Source organism: Acomys minous (assembly GCF_964271855.1).
Source record: "Acomys minous genome assembly, chromosome: 7".
NCBI lineage: Eukaryota > Metazoa > Chordata > Mammalia > Rodentia > Muridae > Acomys > Acomys minous.
Genome location: NC_140488.1, coordinates 25,873,116 through 25,897,264, shown reverse-complemented (window position 1 = coordinate 25,897,264; position 24,149 = coordinate 25,873,116). Strand labels below are relative to the sequence as shown.

At 45.0% G+C, this 24,149-nt stretch overlaps 1 pseudogene across 1 annotated transcript in view; it reads right to left on the bottom strand.

Moving 5' to 3' along the window:
• Positions 1 to 12,635: 12,635 nt before the first annotated feature.
• The window catches only part of LOC311601964 (high mobility group protein B1-like), a 125,066-nt pseudogene continuing 113,552 nt past the window's right edge, over positions 12,636 to 24,149 (bottom strand). The window contains exon 3 of the transcript in view: positions 12,636 to 12,715. The product of the transcript in view is annotated as a high mobility group protein B1-like (transcript). The remainder of the gene's footprint in view (positions 12,716 to 24,149) is intronic.

Genomic DNA, 24,149 nt, shown 5'->3' with positions numbered 1-24,149 from the left:
TATTAGACCACATTTTTAAATTAACAGCAACCGTCAAGGAAGTCTAGGAATCTCCCCAAATTATAGGCTATTGCTGCTATTCATGGTTGCCTCACAGAGGTTGAAGTCTCTACTGCTGGAGACACCATACATTTTGGCCACAGGACCCAAAGGATCCTAGCTACATCTGACCTGAAAATCTCTTCCTGGAGGATCAGTTTTCATGGTACCAAATGCTGCCACATGCTGGGTAGTGGTGGTGCACACCTTTAATCCCAGCACTCGGGAGGCAGAGGCAGGTGGATCTCTGTGAGTTCTAGGCCAGCCTGGTCTACAGAGTGAGTCCAGGACAGCCAAGGCTACACAGAGAAACCCTGTCTCAAAAAAAAAGTGCCATGTAAGCTTCCAAAGAAGGGAAGCAACCAATAGTCCTACTCAGCTGTGACAATTATGAACTACAACAACCAGAATGGTACAGTAGTCCCAAGGGTACACTAACGGACATGAATAGTTTGGCGGTACCCAACAGCTCTCTAATTGGACTTAAAGCCTGTTCAACAAGAGAGAAATCATGCCTGGTCCTGAAAACCCAGCCAACTACCCAGGGCAAGTGAGGTCAGGGGCTTTGGAAGGAAACCTACAACCGTCACTTCACTAACCCTGCATAACTCTTGCATCATCGGTATTTATCCTTATACCCACAGATAAGTGGAGTTCTCACTCTTATCAAATAATATTCTTGAAGAATTGTGTCATGGGAAAAATTAGTAATGTTAACAATTTTGAAAACTCAAATTTGAAAATAAGGTACACCCCAAAATAGTGGACATGCATCAAGTGGAACAACAAAATGAAGAAACAGCCTACCAAATAATGGAAAAACCTTTGCCACATTCTCCTCTGGCAAGGAAATTAATACTTTCTAGAATATATAAAGCACTCAAAAATTAAGCATCAAAATAACAAATATTGAACCAAGTGTGGTGGTGCATGCCTTTAGTCCAAGCACTCAGAGGGCAGTGCTTCTCACTGTGAGATCAAGGCCAGCCTAATCTACAAAGCGAGTCTAGGACAGCCAAGGCTACACAGAGAAACCCTGTCTCAAAAAAAAAAAAACCCAACAACAAAAAACAAAAAATAAAATAAAATAAAGAAAAGAAGGAAGAGCCAGGCATAATGGTGCACTCCGTTAGTACCAGCACTAGAGAGGCAGAGGCACGTGATATCTCTTTGAGTTTGAGGCCAGCCTGGTCCACTACTACTCAGCTATTAAAAACAAGGAAATCCCAAAATTTGCAGACAAATGGATGGAACTAGAAATGATCATACTGAGTGAGCTAACCCAGAAGCAGAAAGATTCACATGGTATATACTCACTTATATCTGGACACTAGCCCAAGGGGCATGTCCCATGAAAGTCTTCACTTACCAGGAGATTGGATACATATGAGGACCTCTTATTGGGACTCTAGGTGAGAGAAATATGGGAGAATGGGGAAATAGAAGGATCCAGATGGTCCTAGAAACCTACAAGAAGAACATCATGAGGGGTGGATCTGGACCCAGGCAGGGGGTCTGCTCAAACTATTGCACTAACCAAGGACAATACATGCAGTAAACATTGAACCCTGCTCAGAACTAGCCAATAGACAGGACATTCTCCTCAGTTGTGTGGAGAGTGGAGATTGACTCTGACATGAACTCTAGTGCCCCATATTTGACCACTTCCCCGTGGTGGGGAGGCCTGATGGCACTCAGAGAAAGGATAAGCAGGCTACCAAGATGAGACTTGATAGCCTGTGACCATATAGTGGGGGAGGAGGTCTCCCTTGGTCATAGACCTAGGGGAGGGGAATAGGGTGAAAGCAGGAGAGAAGGAGGAACAGGAGGATACAAGTGAAGGAAAAACAATTGAGATGTAATCTGAATAAATTAATTAAATAAAATTTTAGAGAAAGAGAGTTTCAAGACAGCCATAGCTGTTATACAGAGAAACCCTGACTCAAAAATCGAAGCAACAACAAAAAAAAGAAAGAAAAGAAAATTGTGACACAATAAATAAAATGTTTTTCAAAAAATAATAATTAGTCCAAAAAGGACTCTAGGTCACCATACCTTGGAGCTACTTGGACAACCATATTTATTGTCACACTATTCACAATAGCTTGAAAGTGGAGCCAGCCTAGATGGCCATCAACAGATAAAAATGAGATATGTGTGCCCAACGGAATTTTATTCAACCATAGAGAAACCGAAATCATGGTACTCATTGGAAGATCAGATGGAACTGGAGATGATCATGTTAAAGCAAATAAGTCAGTCTCGCAAAGAAAAGTGTCACCTGCTTCCATCTACATGGACACTAAAGTTAATGAAGACTCAAAAAAGGGGGCAGAATGGGGACCAGTTGGGGGCAGGGAAGACCAAACAGGGGAGAAGAGTAAAAGAGAGAGTGTTAGGGTTAAATGTTACCGAAGCACACCGCATGCAGTATGAAAAGTGCAGTGTGAAAACTACCATGTTGCACAATGAGAATAAAAATACCAGGAAACAGCGCTCTAAACTGCTGGCAATAGTCAGTTCGGATCATACCATGGTAGTCCGTGGGGGCTTCAGAATGTGCATGGAAGGAAGTTTAGAAGCCTTTAATAAAGTGCATGAGAAGTTTGTCTTGATGCTGCACGGTGCCTTTATACAGAAAGCAGAATTTTGCTTTAAACTACATGTGCTTCCGCAGTGACTTTGAGACTGTTGCTGGAAATTACGGTAAAGTGCACCCCGGCTACTCTTTGATGCCAACTTTAACAATTTTAGTTAACTTTGCTATTTCTCTGGTTTCCTAGAGGTTTTACAATGAGCATGTATTGCTTTTTATACTCAGAAAAAGATTAAGTAAAAACATTATTTCATGAAAGAAAGAAATGTCTGTGTGATGGCGTGAATGAACACAGTGTCTCCCTCAAGCGTAGAGATGACTGGAAGCTGACTTGCCAGCCCCATGCCCTTACCTTCATATTGAGGGGTGTCTCTCCAATTTTGACAAAGATCCCAGTTCATATGTACCACTTAGGAAGAGCTCTATGGCGTATAGATCTCCAAGACACACATACACACACACACAGAGAGAGAGAGAGAGAGAGAGAGAGAGAGAGAGAGAGAGAGAGAGAGAGAGAGAGAGAGAGAGAGAGAGAGAGAGAGAGAGAGAGAGAGAGAGAGAGAGAGAGAGAGAGAGAGAGAGAGAGAGAGAGAGAGAGGCTTTACTGACAATGAGCCAGTCCCCCCAGGCTTAACAATTACTGTTCCTTGAAGAACAAGGATCATGTGCAGAATTCAGCTATGGCCAGCAGGTGGCAGCAAAGGACAACTGTTCTCAGGTTAAAAAGCCTTTAAAACTGGAATTATTTTTCTTGTTTTGGCAGCATTTCTTTTCTACTGTGGCTCAAAAAGCCAACAAAAAAAAAAGCCTTTTTAAAGACTAAATTGAAGCTGCATAAAGGCAGTGGATATTTCAGCCCTGTATCCCACAGACCACCACCCCAAATCAAATAATACTTTCCTTTCTCCGTTTTTTTTTTGAAAGTACCAACCACAGTTGGGAAGTAATCTCGCTGCCTAAAGCTAATGACTTGCATCTTCTGTGAAGAAGGAAATGGAAATGAGTGGACCACGTGGAGGAGTGAGGGAGGAGGAAGACATAGATGAGAACTGGGAAGGACCGGGTGGCTGGGTAAGGAGTGCAAGGAAGGAGGAGATTAAAGGTGGGCGGAGATTAAAGGTGGGCGGAGATTAAAGGTGGGCGGAGATTAAAGGTGGGCGAGGTTGTTGTGGGTTGCATTAGAGCCTTCCAAATGCATACACTCAAGCCTTAATCCCCAGGACCCATGGATGGGGCCTAATTTGGAAAACTTTTTTTTCTGGCTTTCCTCCAACCTCACTGGCTTGGAGGTGCTGTTGCAGGCTTCCTGTCTTTTAGCCCCACCACTAACTAGCATCATGAACTGGGGTTTGGTCACATCTCCTCTTATAATACGCTGTCTATTAACTTAGCTCGTTCTTTTGCCTGCAGCTGCCAACTGTGTGCTAACAAGCCCCAAGCCTCTGTCTGAAGCAGTAGCCATCCGTGCCACCTTCCACTTCAGACCCATTTTACAGTGGTGTCATAACCTACGCACTTTATATTCTAAAGTCGGCTACTTACGGGGGAAAATTGAATGAGCCCAGGGTGTAAAGACCCTTAACTATTCCCAGTGTGAAATAATGATTCCAGTGTATATGAGTGAATGCACCTGCAAAAGAGACACCAGAGTGGCACCTTAGACTGATGCCAGGACACAATTGCTTGGCCCTAGCGTGGGTGGAGTTCAGAATACTTTCCATCAGTATTTTCTCTTTCTATGAAAGCAGAAGTCGAGGTGAGTTGAGATCAAGTGAATGCTTATATAATGCTACCTGCTAGAGGGCTCCACTCGGCTGTCCCACACATTTATCTCGGACTGAAGACATTATACCAGCATAAGCCCATCTTTTCCTGAGTTTTCTGTGTCCTCCGTGAATGGCAGTACAATCTTGCCAACAGAAATAGTGTGGTGTAGGTGGTGAAGGTGGATGGGAATGAACACATCTCTGTGTAATGGCCCTGGATAAGACTTACAGTAAGCTCAGGGACAGCCTAGGGAGCCCAGGATGTCAAAATAGCCTGTTTTGTGACAGTAGACACAGGGTATCCTTACTGAGGGACCTTAGCCAGAAGCCCTGCCCACCTGCCAATCCACAGAGACCGTTGACAATAATGCTTAGTACTATACTATACAATATGACTAATGTGTAATTTGGCCCTGAACAAATCCTGTAGAATTCTGGTCTAGTGGCTCTCAGGGGTTGGCAAACCATGGACCAAATACAACTTACTGATTTTGTAAATAAAGTTTGACTGGAGCACAGCAATGCTAGTTTCTCTGTGTTATCTATAACCGTGTTTTACTACAATAAGAGAGCTCAGTAGTTGCCACAGAGACTCACAAACAAAAACATTTACTACCTGCCCCTCTACAGAAATTTCCCTAAACATTTCCTAAACATTCCTAAGCTTTCCTGCTCTGAGCCATACCTGTGAAGGCTGGGCCATTTAACACAAGCTTTGGCAGCAAGTCTCTACCCTCTGATATTTAAGTCAAAGGACTTCACATACACTGCTCAGAAGACCAAAAAAAAAAAAAAAAGAGAGATATCCAGTGTGGTTTGGTGTAGCCATTTCACCCCAGATCACTCACATCCAGAGTGCGGATGGAATGATCGGGAATTGGTGCACCTGTTGCTCCCACACTCCCTCTCAGTCCCCAGTGCGCTCCTGGTTGTGCTGGGCTGGTTCTGCACTCAATCAACGGAGCTGGGACAACTGGAGAGCCATCTGGCAGAATCCAGAGTTGGAACCATACCATACACTGAGAGCACGAAAAATTCCCACCACTGCAGATTGGGAAGTTTCCTCTCCCTGGGAGGATGATCAGGTTAGAGATACAGATGAGAAGCAAATGCCTTGTGGAAACCAGAAGATCGGGATTTGATGGAGCTAGTCTCTAGCAGGAAAACCCCCTTGGCTGGAAAGAAGTGGAGCGAACACTGTGTATATACACGATGTGTGTATTTTGGAGCTGGCCAGGAAGTAGGGCTAAAGCTGATGGTCTCGGAGGGAGCAGAACAGGCCAGCAGTTCATACAAGAAGTGGATCTCAAGGACACAGGAAGAGCCCAGGCCCCTCAGCCTGGACACACACAGTTCATTACTTCCTAGAACGTAGCCAGGGTGTTGCACAACTCAGGGGTCATGACTATGATGCCGCCCACCCCTGATTCACCAAAACCCCCAGAGGATCACATTCTGGAAAACTTGCAGGCCATGGAGCTGCTCCAAGAACTGAGGTCATCCCAGAAAAAGATGAAGTGATCCCTGCCTCATTTTTCAAGGAGACAACTAGAGACCCTGTGGACAAAGGAGTGAGATGGGAACGGGAGAGCAAAGCTGGCAAGATGATCCTTGTAGGGACTCAAGCCTTACAATGTGAAAAGTATTATGAGTAATTTTAAAAACACTGTACATATTTGACTTTTTTTCAGTTTGTACAGATGCTTTGTGAGTTGTTGTTATTCATACTTTTTCTGAGTTTTTTCCTTTTGGTTTTGTTTTGGGGGTGTTTTGTTTTGTTTGGTTTGGTTTGGTTTGGTTTGGTTTTTTTCTTCTTTGTTTGGTTTGGTTCTTTTCAAGACAGGATCTCTCTGTGTAGCCTTGGCTTTCCTGGACTCTCTTTGTAGACCAGGCTGGCCTCGAACTCACAGAGACCTCCCTGCCTCTGCCTCCCCAAGTGCTGGGATTACAGGCGTGCACCGTCACACCCGGCACTCATAGTTTAAAATTACACCACATGATGAATTTTGTGTTTAACCCATCTTGGCTCAGCAAAATAGGAGTCTAATGCGAATCTGAACCGTGATGGAAAGAGAGAGGCTTCTTGTTCCTCTCAGCTGTGTAACACCTGAAATGAAGGTGAAGCAGGGGCAGAGGCAGAGGCAGAGGCAGGCGTAGGGCTCAGTGATTACCTCAGCCTGGGTGCCCCCTGAAGTCCAAGAGCAAAGAAAGATACTAAACTTCCAGAGCCAGGCTCCTTTGGAAGTCTTTCTCAGCACTTCTGGAGTGTGGCCATCCTAACAGGAATGAAGATATTCTGAAGAGACTCCTGGGGCCATCCCTTTAGCTATAAGTCTATTGAAACAATGGACCCCTGAAAATCTTTCCCACAGGAAGTTCATGCTGGTAGAAGGAAAAGCTGAGGCCAAAGGAAAAGCTTGTCTTCCAGAGCTCTGGAACACAATTCTGACACAATTCTGACAACTTGTCAGGCCTCCTTGCAGGAGAGAAAGGGTGGAATCCACGCAGAGAGTGATGGGTCAGTGATGGGCAAGATCCTATCTGGACCAGAACTGCTTAGGTATGCATATCTCTGCCCTCAGTTTAAATCTACCTGACAGGACTCAGAAGGTGAATATGGGGAGGCAGAGACGGTGGGCTTTTTTGTTCCTTTTCCTGACTTGACAGCACTGAATAAATATGTACGACTCTTTTCCCCTGTAAAATTTTTACTCCTGCTCATTTGTTTAGCTGACCTATTGAAAGTGAATGGCTGGGCCTGGCTTGTTAGGGCCCAAGCTCTCATTTTAACAACCCTGGTAACAAGAGCAGTCTTGAGTGTCAACCCCCAAAGTCACCTGAGGCCTGGTTTTCTCTTGCTTCCTGTTCTTTGAGTCTCAGAAATTGCCTCTTGCTGCATACTCCCAGTCCCATCAATGGACAAGATACACGGTTCTTTTTTTATTTCCTGTAACTTCAGAAGGGAGTATATTGCAGGATTGTGCAGTTATCTGTTAAGGTGGCCAACTTAGATAGCTGGCCTGGCTGTCTGCCGGACATCGGAAGCACATTGTGAGATTCCCATCTCAGACCCATGTCAGTTTTCTGAGTAGAATTATTCATGGGTAGCTTTATTTCTATGGTGTGATCTGTGAGACATGGAAGAAGGTTAGTGACTTTGAAGAGCCTGAGCAGTTCAGCCTGGAGTGTCTTCCCAAGGCTTGCCAAGTGTGGAAAACTCAGGGCATGGCTGATTCATTGTTATCATTGGCTCTTTACCAGCAGGCTGCCAAGCAAATGTGTGACTCAGAACCTTAAGAGCAAGGAACACCAACAGCACTCTTGATGCATGGTCAACTGCAGGAACAGGGTCTCTGATTCCCACTGCTCTAGAAACCAGTCCCAAGTGACATTGGCCTGCATTTGGTTTGGTTTGGTTTGGTTTGGTTGGTTTGGTTTGGTTTTGGTTTTTCGAGACAGGATCTTTCTGTGTTAGCCTTGGCAATCCGCAGCAATCCACCTCTCTATGCCTCCCGAGTACTGGGATTAAAGGCGTGCACCACTACACCTGGCTGCATTTGTTTCTTGACCACTCAGAGGCACTTTTGTGCCACAAGAAGCCTAACAAAATCAGAGCGCCATTTTGTTCTAAGCTTTCTGTAGATGATAGTGCCTCAAAGGAAGCTGGAGACTATCAAGTAAGACTCTAGGATTTCCCTCTGCAGTGGAAAGAATCTATCCTGGTCAGAAGTGTTGGGGACAATAGGCCATATGGCCAATGCTCAGCCATCTTGTCAGAGTCTGCACCTTTAAGTCTCTGTTTTTCCCAGAGCTTGCCTTTCACCAGAAACTAGCTGACCCTGTTGTGGGTCAGCAGTTAGACTAAAGACAGATAGGGATGGAGCAACCCTGTTATGGCTTAGCAGTTAGACTAGACAAAGATGGAGCCAGATACCCTGTGTGGCAGGACATTATGACCCTGCCTGGAATTCCTTGTGTTTTGAGAAAAGCATGCAGCTAGGTTGCTATAGCAATATGCTCCCCTGCCTTCGGACTTATAAAAGCTGCTGCCTGACTAATAAAGTTTGAGAGCTTGATCAATCAGACTTGCTCTCCTTCTTTGTGTCTTGCATTTTCAACAAGTGAACTTCCTCCCGTGTTTTAGTCGAACCCCGCAGGCCGGGGCACAGAAGTGAAGCCTGGACTGGGAGCTTCCTGTTTGCAGTGCAAAGACTAGGGCAGAAAGGCAAGCAACAAAAATGCAGAGACCCTAGCTTCTTCCTAGGTACTAGTCCCTAGCAGATAACCTGAGCCAAGCAAGGGATGAGGATGGAAAACAAAGCAGGAGGCAGAGTTGACCTAGGGATGCCAGGGCTCTGGAGATGGCTGTCCTTTGGATTCCACAGTTCTATAACATGCTTTTGAAGGAGTCTTGACCTCAGGGAGAGTAGTGGGTAGGCCTCCTTCTCTTTCATGTGCCCACATCCTTGTCATCCAAAATTCTTTCCCACTTCTATCCAACTCTCTATTTCCACTGTAGCCCGAGCCACCAACCGTCATATTTCTGTGGTGATTCTAAGATACCAATGGCAGACTGAGTATAAGCTACCTAGTTGAATTTGAATCTCAGATAAATAGAATCATTTTCTATCTTGTACTACATTTGGGTCATACTTAGACTTAAAGTGTTCTCTATATGAAGTTCAAATTTAACTGGACCATCTGTGTTTCATTTTGTTTGTTTCTCTTTTCCCCTCTTTTGTTTTGTTTCTAAACCTAGCAACCAGACCAAGAGCTTCACAGCCCAGCATTCCTGACAAAGCAGCCAAAATGAACTTACAACCATTCAGATATGGCCATGTCACTAGCTACTCAAAGCATGAATAATCCTTGCTTGCCCAGGGATCAGGTCCGTGCGAACTTTTCGCATGACACACTAGACCTATCTCTGCCTGAGTGCCTCCCAGCCTTCATTTTCATCTCATTCTGTTACCCCGAACCCACATTATGTCCCCAACATACCAAATACCCTAGACTGCTCTAAGTGTGCTTCTTTGCTTTTACATGTACCCACCCTATCCAGTCACCCGAAGAACTCAAATTCATCCATCCAGCAACCACCACCACTGGGACAAAAAAAAAAAAGGTATATAGACAAAGGGACTAGAATAGAGGACTGACCCCAAAATAACACAAAGCACTTATGGCTGCCAGATCTTTGACAAGAGTGTCACAAAACAAAAATAAAAACAAAATAACATGCACTGGAGAAAGTGTCAACTTCTTCAACAAGTGGCACTAGGGAAACTAGATACACACATGGAGAAGAAGGAAACTAGGTCCCTATATTTCACCCTAATACAAACATCAGTTCAAAGTGGAACAAAAGCCTTAGCATAAGACCTGAAGCTTTGAAGCCACTGGAGGAAAGCAGAGATGAAATACTTCCAGACACAGACTTGGGCATCAACTTTCTTAAAAAGATACCAATAGTACATGATGGAATACTGAGAACTGACAAACTGGGCTGCATGAAATTAAGAAAAAAAATCACAAGAGTCCAAAAAAGCAATCTCCAGGATAAGAGAGAGTCTTTGCCAACTGTATATCAGACCGGGGATTAATATCTAGAAGGTATACAGAAATGTAAATTTTAAACACCAAACCCCACAAATTTCCCCCAATTAACACATGTGCTAAGGCACTGATTAGTCAATTCTCAAAACAAGAACTAAAAATGACCAATAAATATATTTTTAAAGTATCCAGCATTCATAAGCCATCAGGGAAGGGCCAATTAAAATTCTTTTGAGATTCTATCTCAACCCAGTTAGAGTGGCTATCAAAAAACAAATGCTGGGCCTAGAGAGATGGCTCAGTGGTAGGAGCGCTTGAGATACTTAGAGAGGACCAGGAGCCAACATGGCAGCTCACAACTCCAGTTTCAAAGGCTCTGACACCTTCTTCTAGACGTCACAGGTGCTAGGCACACACACGGCACACATACATACTAGCAGGCAAATATCCATACATACAGAACAAAAAGAAAGATTTAAATGCCAATCCGGGTGTAGGGAGAGAAGAAGCCCTGTATATTGTGTGGGGTGTGAACTGGTGTGAATACGGAAGTTCCTCAACTCACTGAAAATAAGACCACCAAATGATCCGTCCCACTCCTGAGTATGTGCCCAAAGGATTCCCAGTGACTGTCCTTGAGATACTTGCACAAGCATGTTTATTGCTGTATAATTCACAATAGCCAGAAGATTTCCCATCAACATGTGAACCGGGGGGTGGGGAGTGGCAGGAGGGGCATGGAAAAAGCAGTACAACACACAGTAGAATTTTATTCAGACATGAAGAAGAAGGAAACCATGACATAGGAGAATAGATGGCGCTTGAAGAAATGGCCTCAAGTGAAACAAGTCAGACTCAGAAAGACAAGCGCCTTCTGTTTTGTCTCATATGTGGAGTGTGGACTTAAATGCCCCCATGTGTGTGAGGAGGGGGCATAAGAGACTGTGAGAGAAGAAGAGATTAAGGGAAGGGAGGGAGGGAGAGAGAGTAAAGGAGCAAAAACAGAAGGGGCAACAATCTGGGGAGAGGAGGAAAGGAAAGAGGTATTTGGGAGGGGGGCAAATAACAATGGATAATGACTATATATATATATATATTTCATCGTGGAATTTTCATATATATGTGTATATATGTATATATATGAAAATTCCATTATGAAATGCATCAATTTGTATATTAACTTTTTGTTTTGTTTTGTTTTGTTGTTGGTTTTCAAGACAAGGTCTCTCTGTGTAGCCCTGGCTGTCCTGGACTCGCCTTGTAGACCAGGCTGGCCTCGAACTCAGAGCGTTCTACCTGCCTCCGACTCCCGAGTGCTGGGATTGTAGGCTAACTTTTAAAGTTCATTTTAAAATGATTTCTCTTGAGGGGATAACAGATAATGCTAGGTAATTTTTAAAAGGAAACTAAAAAGCATGTTCTTGCCAAGACCTTCTCGGTATCTCACTGCCTCTTTCTCAAACCAAGCACAACTCCACCCAGAATTAAGTGTCCCTTTACATTTATTTTACTATGAAAAAAACCTGTTTGGGTCAGTGAGATGGCTCAGCTTACAAATGCACATACAAACACACACACACACAAACACACATTTACACACACGTAAATAAATATGACATCTTTTTTTCATCTATGTCGGTTTCTCCTACAGGAGTGTGGCCTCCTTACAGGAAGCATCTAAGTCAGCGGAGCTGCTGGCCAGCTTGGAGGGATCAATATAAGTGTAAAGTGTGAATGAACCAAGAGGTGTGAATGAATGAAGTATTGATTCAAAAGCTGATACCGCAATAGGCCAGAAGAAGTGGGTGCTATAACAATAAAGGACACCAGGGGGCAGTATAAGCTCAGTTTTACCTGGTGGGCGGGGCTGGAGGGGAAATGATGCCGAGAGCTGACTTGGCTCTCAGCATCAGTTTCGAAGAGAAGATTTTCTGCTGTTTTGTTTTTAAATCATGGAAACAGGAAGCAGGAAGGAACCTAAAGAACGCGGTTGAATCAATTGCTTCTGTTCACACAGTTGAGCGAAATCTCCCTATTTCTATTTAACTACTTGTTTCCAGGGAATGCACTACATCCCTCTGGTTTGTGAGGTTAAGAGACTTACTTCAAGTCAGAGAACCAGTGAGTTGTAGCAGTAGGTCTGGAACCCCGGAGCTCTGCAGGCAAAACCCCATGTCCTTCGCACTGCTGCTCTATGAGGGAGGTGCTGTCACTAAATTGCAGATGAAAAGAAAAGGCACCCCCACCCCTGCCCCAGGCGCTGTGGTAGAGGCAGGCTTGGTCCCATTCCAGATCTTCATGCCCGGTCCTTCCTCACTTTCAGAAAACTACCAGACCTTGAGACGAGGATTTGAGGTCGCACTTTCCAGGTGCCTTTGCAAGAGTTACCTCTATCTTGTTGTAAGGTGGTCCGCAGCTCTCTACATTCTCAGTGCCAAATCTCAGAAGATTGTCATATTGTGAATCCCAGAGGAGCTTCTGAGTTCTGGCCCAGGCCCTATAGCTGCCAGAAATAGGCAAGTGAGGCCCTGAGGTGGAAAACTAAGGGAGGCTCCCACTCACTCAGAAGATGCAGGACATAGTTCAGAGTGTTTGCCTCGGAATACTCAGTGCCCTGGAGCCTCACTTGCCTCGCTGTTGACCTAACCCTGACAATAATATTGAAACCCATCCATACCCTAGTCATTGTCTTCTTCCTCTTCTTCCTCTTCTCCTCCTCCTCCTTCTCCTCCTCCTCCTCCTTCTCCTCCTCCTCCTCCTTCTTCTTTTTCTTCTTTTTCTTCTTCTTCTTCTTCTTCTTCTTCTTTTTCTTCATAATCCTAATACTTGGAAGGTGGAGACAGGTGGTTCCTTGGGGCTCATTAGGTCATTTTGTGAGCACCAAGTACCAAAGAGAGACTCTGTCCCCAGAACAATGTAGATTGCTCTTGAGGAAGGATACCTGAGGTTGTTCTCTGGCCTTCACACAGCTGCACCCAGCACTACACATGAGCACACACACACACACACACACACACACACACACACACACACTTTCATCTCTGCTATATACTTTCATCCCCCCTTCCAGAGGATTCCCAGAGACCTTTGCTCCTAAGGCCTCTCATTCAGCCTGTCTTTGTGGATGGAATAAGGGAACACAGCTCAGACATACTGTCTTCTGAGGTAAGTCTTGATGGTAGGAAAACTAGGCTGGCCAAGCGGGGCCCGGTACCCTGCTCATTGTCCAGCCCTCTCCATTTTGCCCTTGCTTTGCTCTCATATGGAGACTGAGGGCAGAGCTACAAATCTGCAATCCAAACAGATAAGCAGATGTCCAGCCAGGAATGGCTTTTTGATAGATATGCCATTTTTCCCTCTTCAAAGCTCCAGCCCCACCCTTCTTGATGGAATTCTCTTGCAATTTCCTCACCCTACTGGGGGCCTAGATGGGGTAGAAGCAGCAATGCTAGGCCAGAGTCTCCCCAGTCCTCTGATGTCCCCAACTCCCCACTTGTCTCGAGATGATGAAATCTGTAGAGAGGCTTGTAATGAGCCCCTGGGGGAAACCTTGGCTGCCTTGTTGTGGAAAGTTCTTCAGCACATCTTTTTTTTTTTTTGAGGCTCCTCCTCAGCTATGAGGCCTGCTCTCCAGTTTCAGGGACTCCAGAGGACCCACACACATCCTGCTAGGTCAATGCCCACTGAACAATGGCTCCAACACCCAAGACTGGAGAGTAAATTAAGCACCAGTATGGACCTCAGCCGTTTTAGAGCCAGTGGAAATAAGGCTCAGCATGCCAAATTGCCTTGGGAGAGGTGAAAGGATTAGCAGGGACGCATTAGCAGAGTAAGACAGTAAGACACACCTTGGGATAAAGTAAGCAAGTTGCCTTCGCTCACTGGATGCAGGGCAGGAAACTCTGAGCTTCAGTTACCTTGTCTGTAAACTACACAAACATCTCGGTGATGATTAGATGAGATTACATATGTGCACAGCCAGTATTAACTGTAGAGTCCCATCCAAAGGAGAAGAGGTAGGGTTTTTGTTTTTGATTTCCTGTTGTTTTATTTTGTTTTGTTTGTTTTGAGACAGGGTTTCTCTGTGTAGCATTGGCTGTCCTAGAACTCACTTTGTGCACCAGGCTGATTTCCTGTTGTTTTGTTTTGTTTTGTTTGTTTTGAGACAGGGTTTCTCTGTGTAGCATTGGCTGTCCTAGAACTCACTTTGTGCACCAGGCTGGCCTCAAACTCATGTAGACACACCTGCCTCTGGCTCTCGAGAGCCAGGACTAAAGACATGGGCCACCACACCTCCACACCTGGCAAGTTTTTATTAGTTAAAAGCAGTCATCTCTCCCCTCAGAGACTTTTCAGGGAGTGCAACAGACACTAAAAGGAAATGTAAAGTCCACTTGCCTACTTTGGGTTTTGTTTCAACCTAATTGGCACAATTGAAGACAGATTATGACGGGGAGGGGGGGGGCTGAGCTTCTGAGAACAATAGAGAGCAGCAAATAGGACCAAGGCCTTGGAATCAGAAATGCTTGCTTTCCAGCTAGGCCATATGCTACCTGTGCGAGTAGAGATAAGTTGTTTCCAGTCTCTAAACTTGTTTCCCTGGGATCGAAGTGGGGACAATAACCATGCCTCCCCCTGGCACTAAAAGGGATTAGACAATGTAGAAGCAAAGTGAGCCAGCACAAGGATATGCAGTAACTTTAGTAAGCATCAGTTGTAACGTATTATGAAGAGGTCAGTGGGCAGTACAAAAAGGTTTCCTAAGGGAGCTTAGCCTTGCGTGTAGCCTTGAATGGGGAAAAGAAGTTGGAAAGCCTCTTTTGTGTGTTTTTTGTTTTGTTTTTGTTTTTGGTGTTTTTTGTTTGTTTGTTTGTTTGTTTGTTTGTTGAGGAGGGGGGAGTTGAGACAGGGTTTCTCTGTGTAGTCCTGGCTGTCCTAGACTTGCTTTGTAGACCAGGCTGGCCTCAAACTCACAGCGATCTGCTTACCTCTGCTGGGATTAAAGGTGTGCACCACCACGCCCACTAGAAAGCCTCTTCAGATGGAAGGAGATTCTTATAGGTCAGTCGTGACAAAAATAAAATTAAACGAGATCCCTAGTTTACATCCCTTCCTTTCTCATGAGTGATCTAAAGAGATGGTCGTGAAGGTGGCATGGCTCAAGAGAGCACAGCAAGGAGAAGCTATCAGGAAGCCCAAGTAGCAGGACAGGCCTTCTACTCTTGATAGATATTCAAAGCTCCTCATGGGGGAAGCAGAGGGCTGGTCCAAGAGGTGCAGTCAGCTTGCTGTTTTGTGCCCAGGACAGCATCCTAAGGCCTGGACCTCTCCTTTAAGCCCCCTCCTGAAAAATCAGCCCTGAAGAATGATGGGCTTTGGGGTCTCAGAAGATGAAGGCGAGGCCCCTGCTAAGAAAGTGCTATGCATTTGAATGAAGCTTTTCTAGAATCAATGCCTCTCCTCCTAGTATGTCCAACAGCCCCAGCTCTGCCCTTGTTTTCATATTTGACATGCTGATGGGCTCCTTGAGAGGTTTAAACAGTCACTGCATGCTACATCCAGGGAGCCAAGAAACAAGTTTTACATTTTACATTTCTTAATTCCCAGGACTTGGGCTTCTCCCCCTCCCCCTCCCAGCTCAGTGGTGGAGGCCCCTGGCATAGGAGGAATGCTAGTGCCATTTACCTACTTCTGTTCTTGTGTGAACCGATGCGGTGTGTTCTCTCTGTCACGCTACAATAACAGCACACCCTGAAATCAAAGTGATCTCCACGTGAAAGGCTCCTCTCTTCTTCACACAGTCTAGCGAAGGTTGAACAACAGCTTAGGGACGCTATATGAAACCAGTGGCCTCCAAGGACTCTAGATTAGGGCAGACTAGAGCAGGAGCAGCGGGGAGTTCTAGCTCAGGCTACCATAGCAAACAGCCAAAGACTGTAGCTTGACCACCTAACCATTTGGCATCATTCCTAGGTTCTGACTTCTGGAAACTCTACCATCAATGCACTGGCAGGTTTGTATCTAAGGAGGGCCTGTCTTGCAAATGATGTTTTTTTTTTTCTTTGCATCCTCACCTGACAAAGAGAAAGATCCCCTCTGATAAAGAGTCCCAATCTTACTGCCTCAGGGAGGGCCCCACCTTTCTGAACTCATTTTCCCTTAGTTCTTTGCTTCAGATCTAGGCACCCTAAGAAAGCTTCCGAATATTCCTTTGGGAAATATAATCCAGTCCATAACAACACGGTAATAACCCACAGTAATTCCATTGATTCTTTCTCAGTCAGAGCTAATATGTTGCCTAAAGTTAACTGCAAGGGAAGCTGGGAAATATAGGGTAAGTAAAGAATACTTGTTGCATCTATTCTTTACCATATACTGTGTCCTAGGCTGAGCCTTGTAGAGTTTTTATGGTCAAAGGACAGTTCTAAAATGTCAGGTAGGTAATGCGGGGGTGGGGGGGCGGCAGGTAATCTACCAAGTAGTTTCAAAGAGCAAATAAACTGGGTGTGGTAACACACTTGCCTTTAATCCCAGCACTTGAGAGGCTGAGTCAAAAATGGTTGTAAATTCAGGCCCAAGCTAGGAGTGATGGCATACATCCATAATCTCAGCACTCAGGGAGACAGAGGCAGACGGATCTCTGTGAGTTCAAGGCCAGCATGGTCTACAAAGCAAATCCAGGACAGCCAGAGCTGCTACACAGAGAAACCATGTCTTTGGGGCACGGGGGAAGGAAATTCAAGGACAACCTGAATTACATAGCAAGACTGTCTTTCAAAACAGAAAACAAAAAAACCAGAATCTCTAACGTGACTTGACATGAGGTTCTTGTGGGAAGGGCGATGTGTGAGGATCTGGTTCCCGTGTTTGGTGTATTTTGAAGTTCTAATGTCTCCCACTTACCATGTGAGCACACATTTCACCATGTATATATAAACTGGGTCTGCTTCATTGTTGGCTGTGTGTGTATGTGTATGTGTGTCTGTCTGTCTGTCTATCTGTCTGTCTGTCTGTCTCTCTCTCTCTCTCTCTCTCTCTCTCTCTCTCTCTCTTTCTCTTTCTGTCCCTCTCTGTCTCTGTCTCTGTGTCTGTGTGTCTGTCTCTCTGTCTCTGTCTCTGTCTCTGTGTCTGTGTGTCTGTCTCTCTCTGTCTCTGTCTCTCTCTCTGTCTCTCTCTCTGTCTCTCTCTCTGTCTCTCTCTCTCTCTCTCTCTCTCTCTCTCTCTCTCTCTCAACAATTATTCACCACCACCTATCAATTGTGGTAGAATGAGACATTGATGCCAAGGAGGAGTCTTGGGGAAGCTGCCAACAATGAAGCTGCCCAATACGGATTTGGACATGCTGGGAAGCTCTCTCTTGTCATCACAGATGCTTGGCTTGGGTGCCTGTTGAAAGGCAACAAAACAAGCTGTCTCAGAGCCTGTAATCCCAGCACTCAGGAGGTAGGGACAAGAGGATCAGGAGTTCAAATTCATCCTCAAGTTCAAGGCTGGCTCCAGGCTACAAGAGACTGAGCCTTAAAGGGGAAAAAATGAGCAAAAAAAAAAAAAAAAGAAAGAAAGAAAGAAAAAAAGAAAAGAAAGAAAGGAAAGAAAAAGAGAAGAAGCTTACTTTATGTGAGAATGAAAGCAAAATGTAAATTGTGACGTCTACGATGGAGACCCTTTGCTGCTCTGAGATGCCTAAAACCCAGCTGGGGAGATGGATGGTGGGGACCACATCTTTCTTCTGACAGAATGTGGATGATCTTGCAATGTGTGAGAGTACTGTGAGAGCATCCTTGTGCTCGTGGCCCTTCCACATCCTCCCTTGTTAAGCCTGGTGGGATCAGCTCATACCTGCCTCTTCCAGCTGATGGCCCTTCAGCCACTCAGAAACAGTGGCCTTTTTTTTACATTCCAGGAGAGCCACCAGTCCTTTGATGCCTCTGGGCTTCTGCACTTGCTGTTCTCTGTGCCTGGGAAATTCTTCCCCCAGGTCTTTGCAGGCTGTATCATTTTCATCTTTCAGGTCTCAGCCTAAATGCTACCAACTCACAGTATCTAATTATCCACAATGACATCATGGTCTCTTCCCTAAGCAAACATATTTTGTGCTAGACATATGGAGTTACAGATCCTTTCTAGAGACATTTACGATCTACTAATAACACAAACAATAAGTAAAACGTTTGTATACTCTTCACCATATACTATGCATTGTTCCAGACACTGTCCATCTTCCTTACTCTCATAGAAGCCACTTTTTCACAGATGAGGCTACTGAGGCTCAGAGAGGTCAAAGAAGTTGCCCAAGGTCACACAGCTGGCTAGCGTGAACTGAGCTATTATTAGCCACCAACCTGGGGAATTCCCCTGTTTTTGTTGTGGTTATTGTTGACCCAGGTTGCTTAGGAAGTGCTACATCAACTCCTCCTGCAGTTTAGATCCTGTCTGCTGACAGTTGTGGTAAACAAATAATGGCCCCGACACTGCTGAGTTCTTGCATCAGTTTCATACCTGATGAAAACTTCGGAACCTCAGCCCTTCTTTAAGTACACAGGGTGCAGCCACTGATCTCAGCAGGGAAGCCATGTATCCAAGAGTTTGTCTGTACTTGCACTTAGGGTCTCACACTGACCAGCTTAGTGGACTCCATAGAGGCTGCTCCTAAACCCCGTGCCTCCCACTGAAGAACAGCCAAGGAGTGGTACAGCGTCAACAGCATCATGCACAGCTCACAAACAGCAACTTCTTGAGGGCCAGCCATGTGCCAGGTTCAATTCTTGAGCCTGAGATTCTAGCAGTGAATACAACAGCCTAGTACCCTAATGCTCCTGTGGTAGGCATGATGTAGTAGAAGGGGTCAAAAGACAAAGAAAAATAGTATGCAAAAATGTCACTCTGTGATAAACATCTTTGGGGGAAAACAAAACATAGAAGGAGACTCTGGATGGAGGCAGTTTTAAATATGGTGCCTAGGGTAGGTGTTACCAAGAAAGTGATGTCCTGAACAAAAATTGAATGGGCAGGGCTGCCACCATGAGTCAGGCTCCATACTTTTGTATGTACAGGGCCTTTGCACTGGCCTGGCATGACCTAGGAGGATCTTTTCTCTTTGTTAGCTTTTGGGTAGGGCTTGGCATCAGAGGCTGTGCCCAAAGGCAGACTCCACCCCTGAGCTTTAGAAGCTGCCAAGCTGAAGGACCCCATTCCCTACATATGGAAGAGACAAGCAGTATGAAAATAGCCCTGGCATAGATGCCCCCAATCAGCTCCCAAACTACAGTCACTTTCCCATTAAGAATTGTGGCATTTGAAGCTGTATCTCCAAAGCTTAGTGTGTGCATGCATGTTTGTGTGCACGAGTGTAGGGGGGGTGTAGTTCAGACTCTTCCATTTTATAGATTTATAATGTCTTTTGCTTTCAGGACAATGTAATGAGGTCATTGTCAGGGATTAACATTCTTTCATTAGTTTAACACTATAGCTCGATTGTGAGCCTGATTCTAGCATCACATAAACATAAACTAAAATGTCAACTTAACCATATACTTGGTGTCTGACCTTTTATATAAGTCCACTTTGGCCTCTAAATAGCATGTAGTCATGTTTTTATAGATTTATTTACTTACTTACTTATTTCAAAACGTAGTCTCATGTAGTCCAGGTTGGCCTTGAATTATGGTGTAGACAAAATGACCTTAAACTCCAGATCATCTTAGCTTCTGAGTGTTGGGGTTACAGTCATATAGCACCATGCTCCGTTTATACAGTGATAGGTATCAAACCCAGGTACTTGTGGATGCTGAGAGAGCACTCTACCAACTGAGCTATAATCACAGCCTTCTTCGTATTATCTTCTGTATTCTGTTCTATTTGCCACCATTCACTGGCCCTGTCCTCAGTCACTACTAGTTAAAGTGGTCAGTTGATTTCCATATTGATCAGTAACCTGCTGAATTATATCAATGCCTCACTGATCTACAGAGTGTCCTTTACTGAATGGAAGGAGAAGATGGAGAGGAGAAAAGAAGGAAGTCTTCTGTTCTGACTGATGGATTGTGTTTACTCACATAGAGTGTCAGGAAAACCATGAGCTATTTGGTACATGGCACAATGCAAAATGTTGTAGCCTAGACATTTTGCAGCCCATGGGGAAGGGAAGAACAGTAAGAGCCATAGCAGACAAAGGGCGCTTAGATTGAAGTGTGAAGGAGATGGAATTAGCTGTGTCAGCAGGAACCAGTAGGGGATGAAGAGTAAAAGAGAAGTTAGTTTGGCCCAGGCCAAGATAGAAGCCTGAGAGGAGGCAAAAGAAAGGCATTGAGGGACTTTTGTCATGATGACTACAGAGGATCTATGGGTGGCCCTTCTTCTTTAATGATCGATCTATTCTTTTCTAGCCCAAATCTTCAGCACCATTCCCCACTCTTTTCCATCTTTAGGCACCCCTCCCCCTATTATTTCTTCTGCAAAATGAAGATGCCCCTACTGGAGGCAGGTGATGTTGCCTCTCTGATCTTGCATTCCAGTTCTGGGATTCAATTCAATGAGAAGTGCTGTCCCAGGCTATCCTCCAAGGCCTGGCCCTGGCCTCTGGCAAATGGATGCCTCCTGGGAGAGGCCCGAGGGTCAAGGCCTGGCATTCTGTCTTGTTGCTTATTGGGTATCCAGGGCAAGATTCTTCTGTTTCTCACTCAGGCTGGAGTCAGGCAGGGACATCAAGCCTAGATGTTACCTTGCTTCAAGAATCAAATGGCTTCCTCTCAGCACCACAGTCCCTTGAAGATGAGAGAACGGCTAGAAGAGAAGATCTTTGATGTTGTTCCATTGAGAAGTTCGTCAGGAGAGAGCAAGCCCGGAAATGCCAGAGTGAGGGCTCCACGGTGAGCTGCATTGGCCCAACCCTGGCCTGGACTTTGTTTTCTGATGGTAAGCTTTCCCTGACATAAACACAGGCAGTGCACGGAATAACAACATCCAGTCCTCAAGCAAACAAAACAGGAACAGGACCTGTCTTGCACGGGAGGTGGGGGATGGGGGGGTGGGGTGGGGGGAGGGGGATGGCTCCTGCTGCGGGGATGCAGCTCAAGGGCCTTCACTGTGGAATTTCCTGCCTGGAGCATGATGTATTTTCCATTCTTGTCCTCGAATGAACAGGCCACAGAGCTTAATGGACAGTCAATGGGGGCTTAGTAAAGCCCTTTGGGAAATGGGTAGCAGCTGTTAAGGTGAGGGGGAGGGGGGCTCCTCCTTGTTTGACTCAAGCCTGGGTGAATGTTGCTGGTGGTGAGTCTCACTATGACACCCTTTGCCCTCGGGTACCTGAAGATGTAACTTGAAACTCCTTTTCTCTACCTACTCTTAGATAACTTCCATCTACTTCAGGCGCCACACGCGAAAGCTGTCCCGCTTTCCATGAGATGCCAGGTGTTCTTGGATCCATCCCTGCTTCGTGCTGATTCAAGTCATAGCTCCCACCTTCGTACTATTTCTGCCCATCCCAGAGGTAGAATGAGTGGTAGCCGTGGCATGGAATCTGCCAAGTTTGCTTCTGGGCTCCATCCCAACGCAGGAACCTCAGTAAGCTTCTGTGTCTATACCCTTTCAATGGGGACGGGAAGGGCACTTACTTCATAAGATTGTGGTAAGCCTAGATTGTTTATTATTTGCGGTACACATAGAAAAAGACAGCATGGGGATGGAAAGGTGGCTCAGCAGTTAAGAGCACTTGTGGCTCTTGCAGAGGACATGGGTTTAGTTTCCAGCACCCATTCAGTGGCTTAGCACTATCTGTAACTCCAATTGTAGCAAATCCGATGCTTTCTTTTAATCTCCATGGGTTACCAGGCACACACATGGTGCACCTACATACATATAGGCTAGCAAAACACCCATACACATACAATAAAATTAATTAATCTAATTTTTTAAAAGAAGACAATCTGATATGTAGTCAGCACCTTCATAAAGTACTAAGAACATGCAATTCCTGCCTTCCTTTGCAGGCCAAATCAAATGCTATATGCAGTCTTCCTGACCTACCCCACGGGAAATGTCCTCACGCAACCTTTTAACTGGATCTTTCTTGGGCACTGGGGGTCCTTGACATGGTTGTATTCACTCAGGACTTCATCTATGTCCAGGAAGACATCATGAGCTAGACTTGACCCATCGCTATCAAGTTGTGAAGATCTACACGTCAGCACTTCTTTCTGAGTATGGGAAGGCCTTGGAAAAGAGTCCAAAGGGAACAGAGTGAAGATATTCACCAAATGGCTTCCATCACATTGTGCCCTGTTGGTGACCATGAGATACCCTGAGCCAGTCTAGACAGCCTCATGCCTACTCTCAGCCCAGGATTTTCAGTGCACATCATCCCAGAAAATGTAAGCGGCATCCTTCTCAAACAACTTTCTCAGTCCTTAGTGTATATGTACTTCCAGATGCTGCCCACTTGCTTTCATTCTTCCCTTCCTCCCCAGGGATTCTAGACATATCCAGAAATCTCCTGAATCAGGCCCATTATCCAGTGACTTGGGCTCTAACTCTGATGAGCTATTTTCTCAGTGTTCCCCAGAATCCCTATGTGCTCCAACTACCCTGCTATCTGATTCCTGTCCATTGTGCTGTCTCTTATTGAAAAGACTTCTCTATAGGCGTCAACTAATTGTGCTTTCTTTGGTATATTTTTGCAACTCCTAGCATGGTGAGTGGGATAGAGATAGGCTTTGAGTGTCATAGAAGCTTCATCTTCATCATCATCATTTAATTGTCAAATCAAGGGCTGGGAGGTTGGTAATCAAATCTAAAGTCTCTCTGATCTTCACCATTACATCTCTAATCACCCAAGTGGATTCCTGAGCTTTCCCCCAGGTCCCCATGACCCTTGAGACCTAAGCAGCATTCCTTCTAGCCTTCCTTCACCTCTGTGGCAGGTCAGTGCCCAGCGAGCTCTAGCCATGATACTTGTGAATTTCATGGGATAGGGAAATAATAGGAAAAAAAATGTATCTTGTGGTCTTCTTTGCCCTCCAGCTCCTGCGGCTTGGGGCGTGGCCTCTGTTCCTACCACAGTGATGAAGGCTTGAACCCTTAGCCTTTCCCCAGTTCTTCCCAAGAACACAATGAGAGAGCAAGACCTTCCTGAAGACCTTTGGTGGGAGTGTCTGGACTTCTTCCATCTGTTTGGGTCTTCTCACTCCCTTTCTTCACTGCTCCTTGTCATTTTCCTTCAAGACTTCTAAAACTGTTCCAAATTCGTCCCTTGCCTCCAGAGGCCTTGGTGTGTATTACAGGTGTGAAAGCCAAGACAGCCATCCCTTTTCTACCCTTAAAAAGCACACTTCAAGTTTTTGGCACCATGTTTCTGCTTCTGTGGATGCTGGTGCTAGCTGTTAGGTTAGGGAAAAACATTTTCTTCATCTCATTACATCAACAGGCTTCTTCTCTTTTCTGTGCCTTAGTTTTACAATCTGTAAAATGAAGCAGAATTTCTGGGTTGGCCCTGCTTACTAGAAATGCAATTCATGTCACGTGTATAACTCAAGTGTTCTAGTAGCCTCAGTAAAAAATAAAGAGGAGAAATTGGTCCTTTTATCCTCTAGTGCAGTAATGGTGATGCTACCGAGGAATTTTTTTTACAGTGTTATTGCTGTGCACTTGGCATATAATAAAGTGTACATATTGAAAGTGCACGGGTTGATATGTATGCTAGCATCTGTGAAACCATCATCACAATGAGATAGTGGGTGTATTGCTCCACTTCAAAAGGCTCCTTCTGTCCCTTTGTAAACTTTCTAAAATTTATTTTATTTTTCATTAGTGTGGGATGGGTGGGTGTGAGTTGGTGTATGTGCTCATGTGGGCAGGTGCCTGTGGATTCCAGAATCCTCTGTGGAATTGGAATTACAGGCAGTCACAAGCTACTGGAAATGATGCTAGGAACTGAATTCAGGTGCCCTAGAAGAGCAGCAAGTATCCTTAACCACTGAGGACTTTCTCCATGCCTGCTTTGTAATTTTATATGTTTGGTAGCCTATTTCATTTCATTGATGACATACAAAATATTAAAATGCCATAATTCTAACATATAGCCAATAGAAAGAGTATTAATGTGATATTTCATGCTGTTTTTCTCAGGCAAATGCTTCAACTTCTGGTGTGTATTTTACTTTCAGAGAACATCTTTTGTGATAGCGACAACTCAA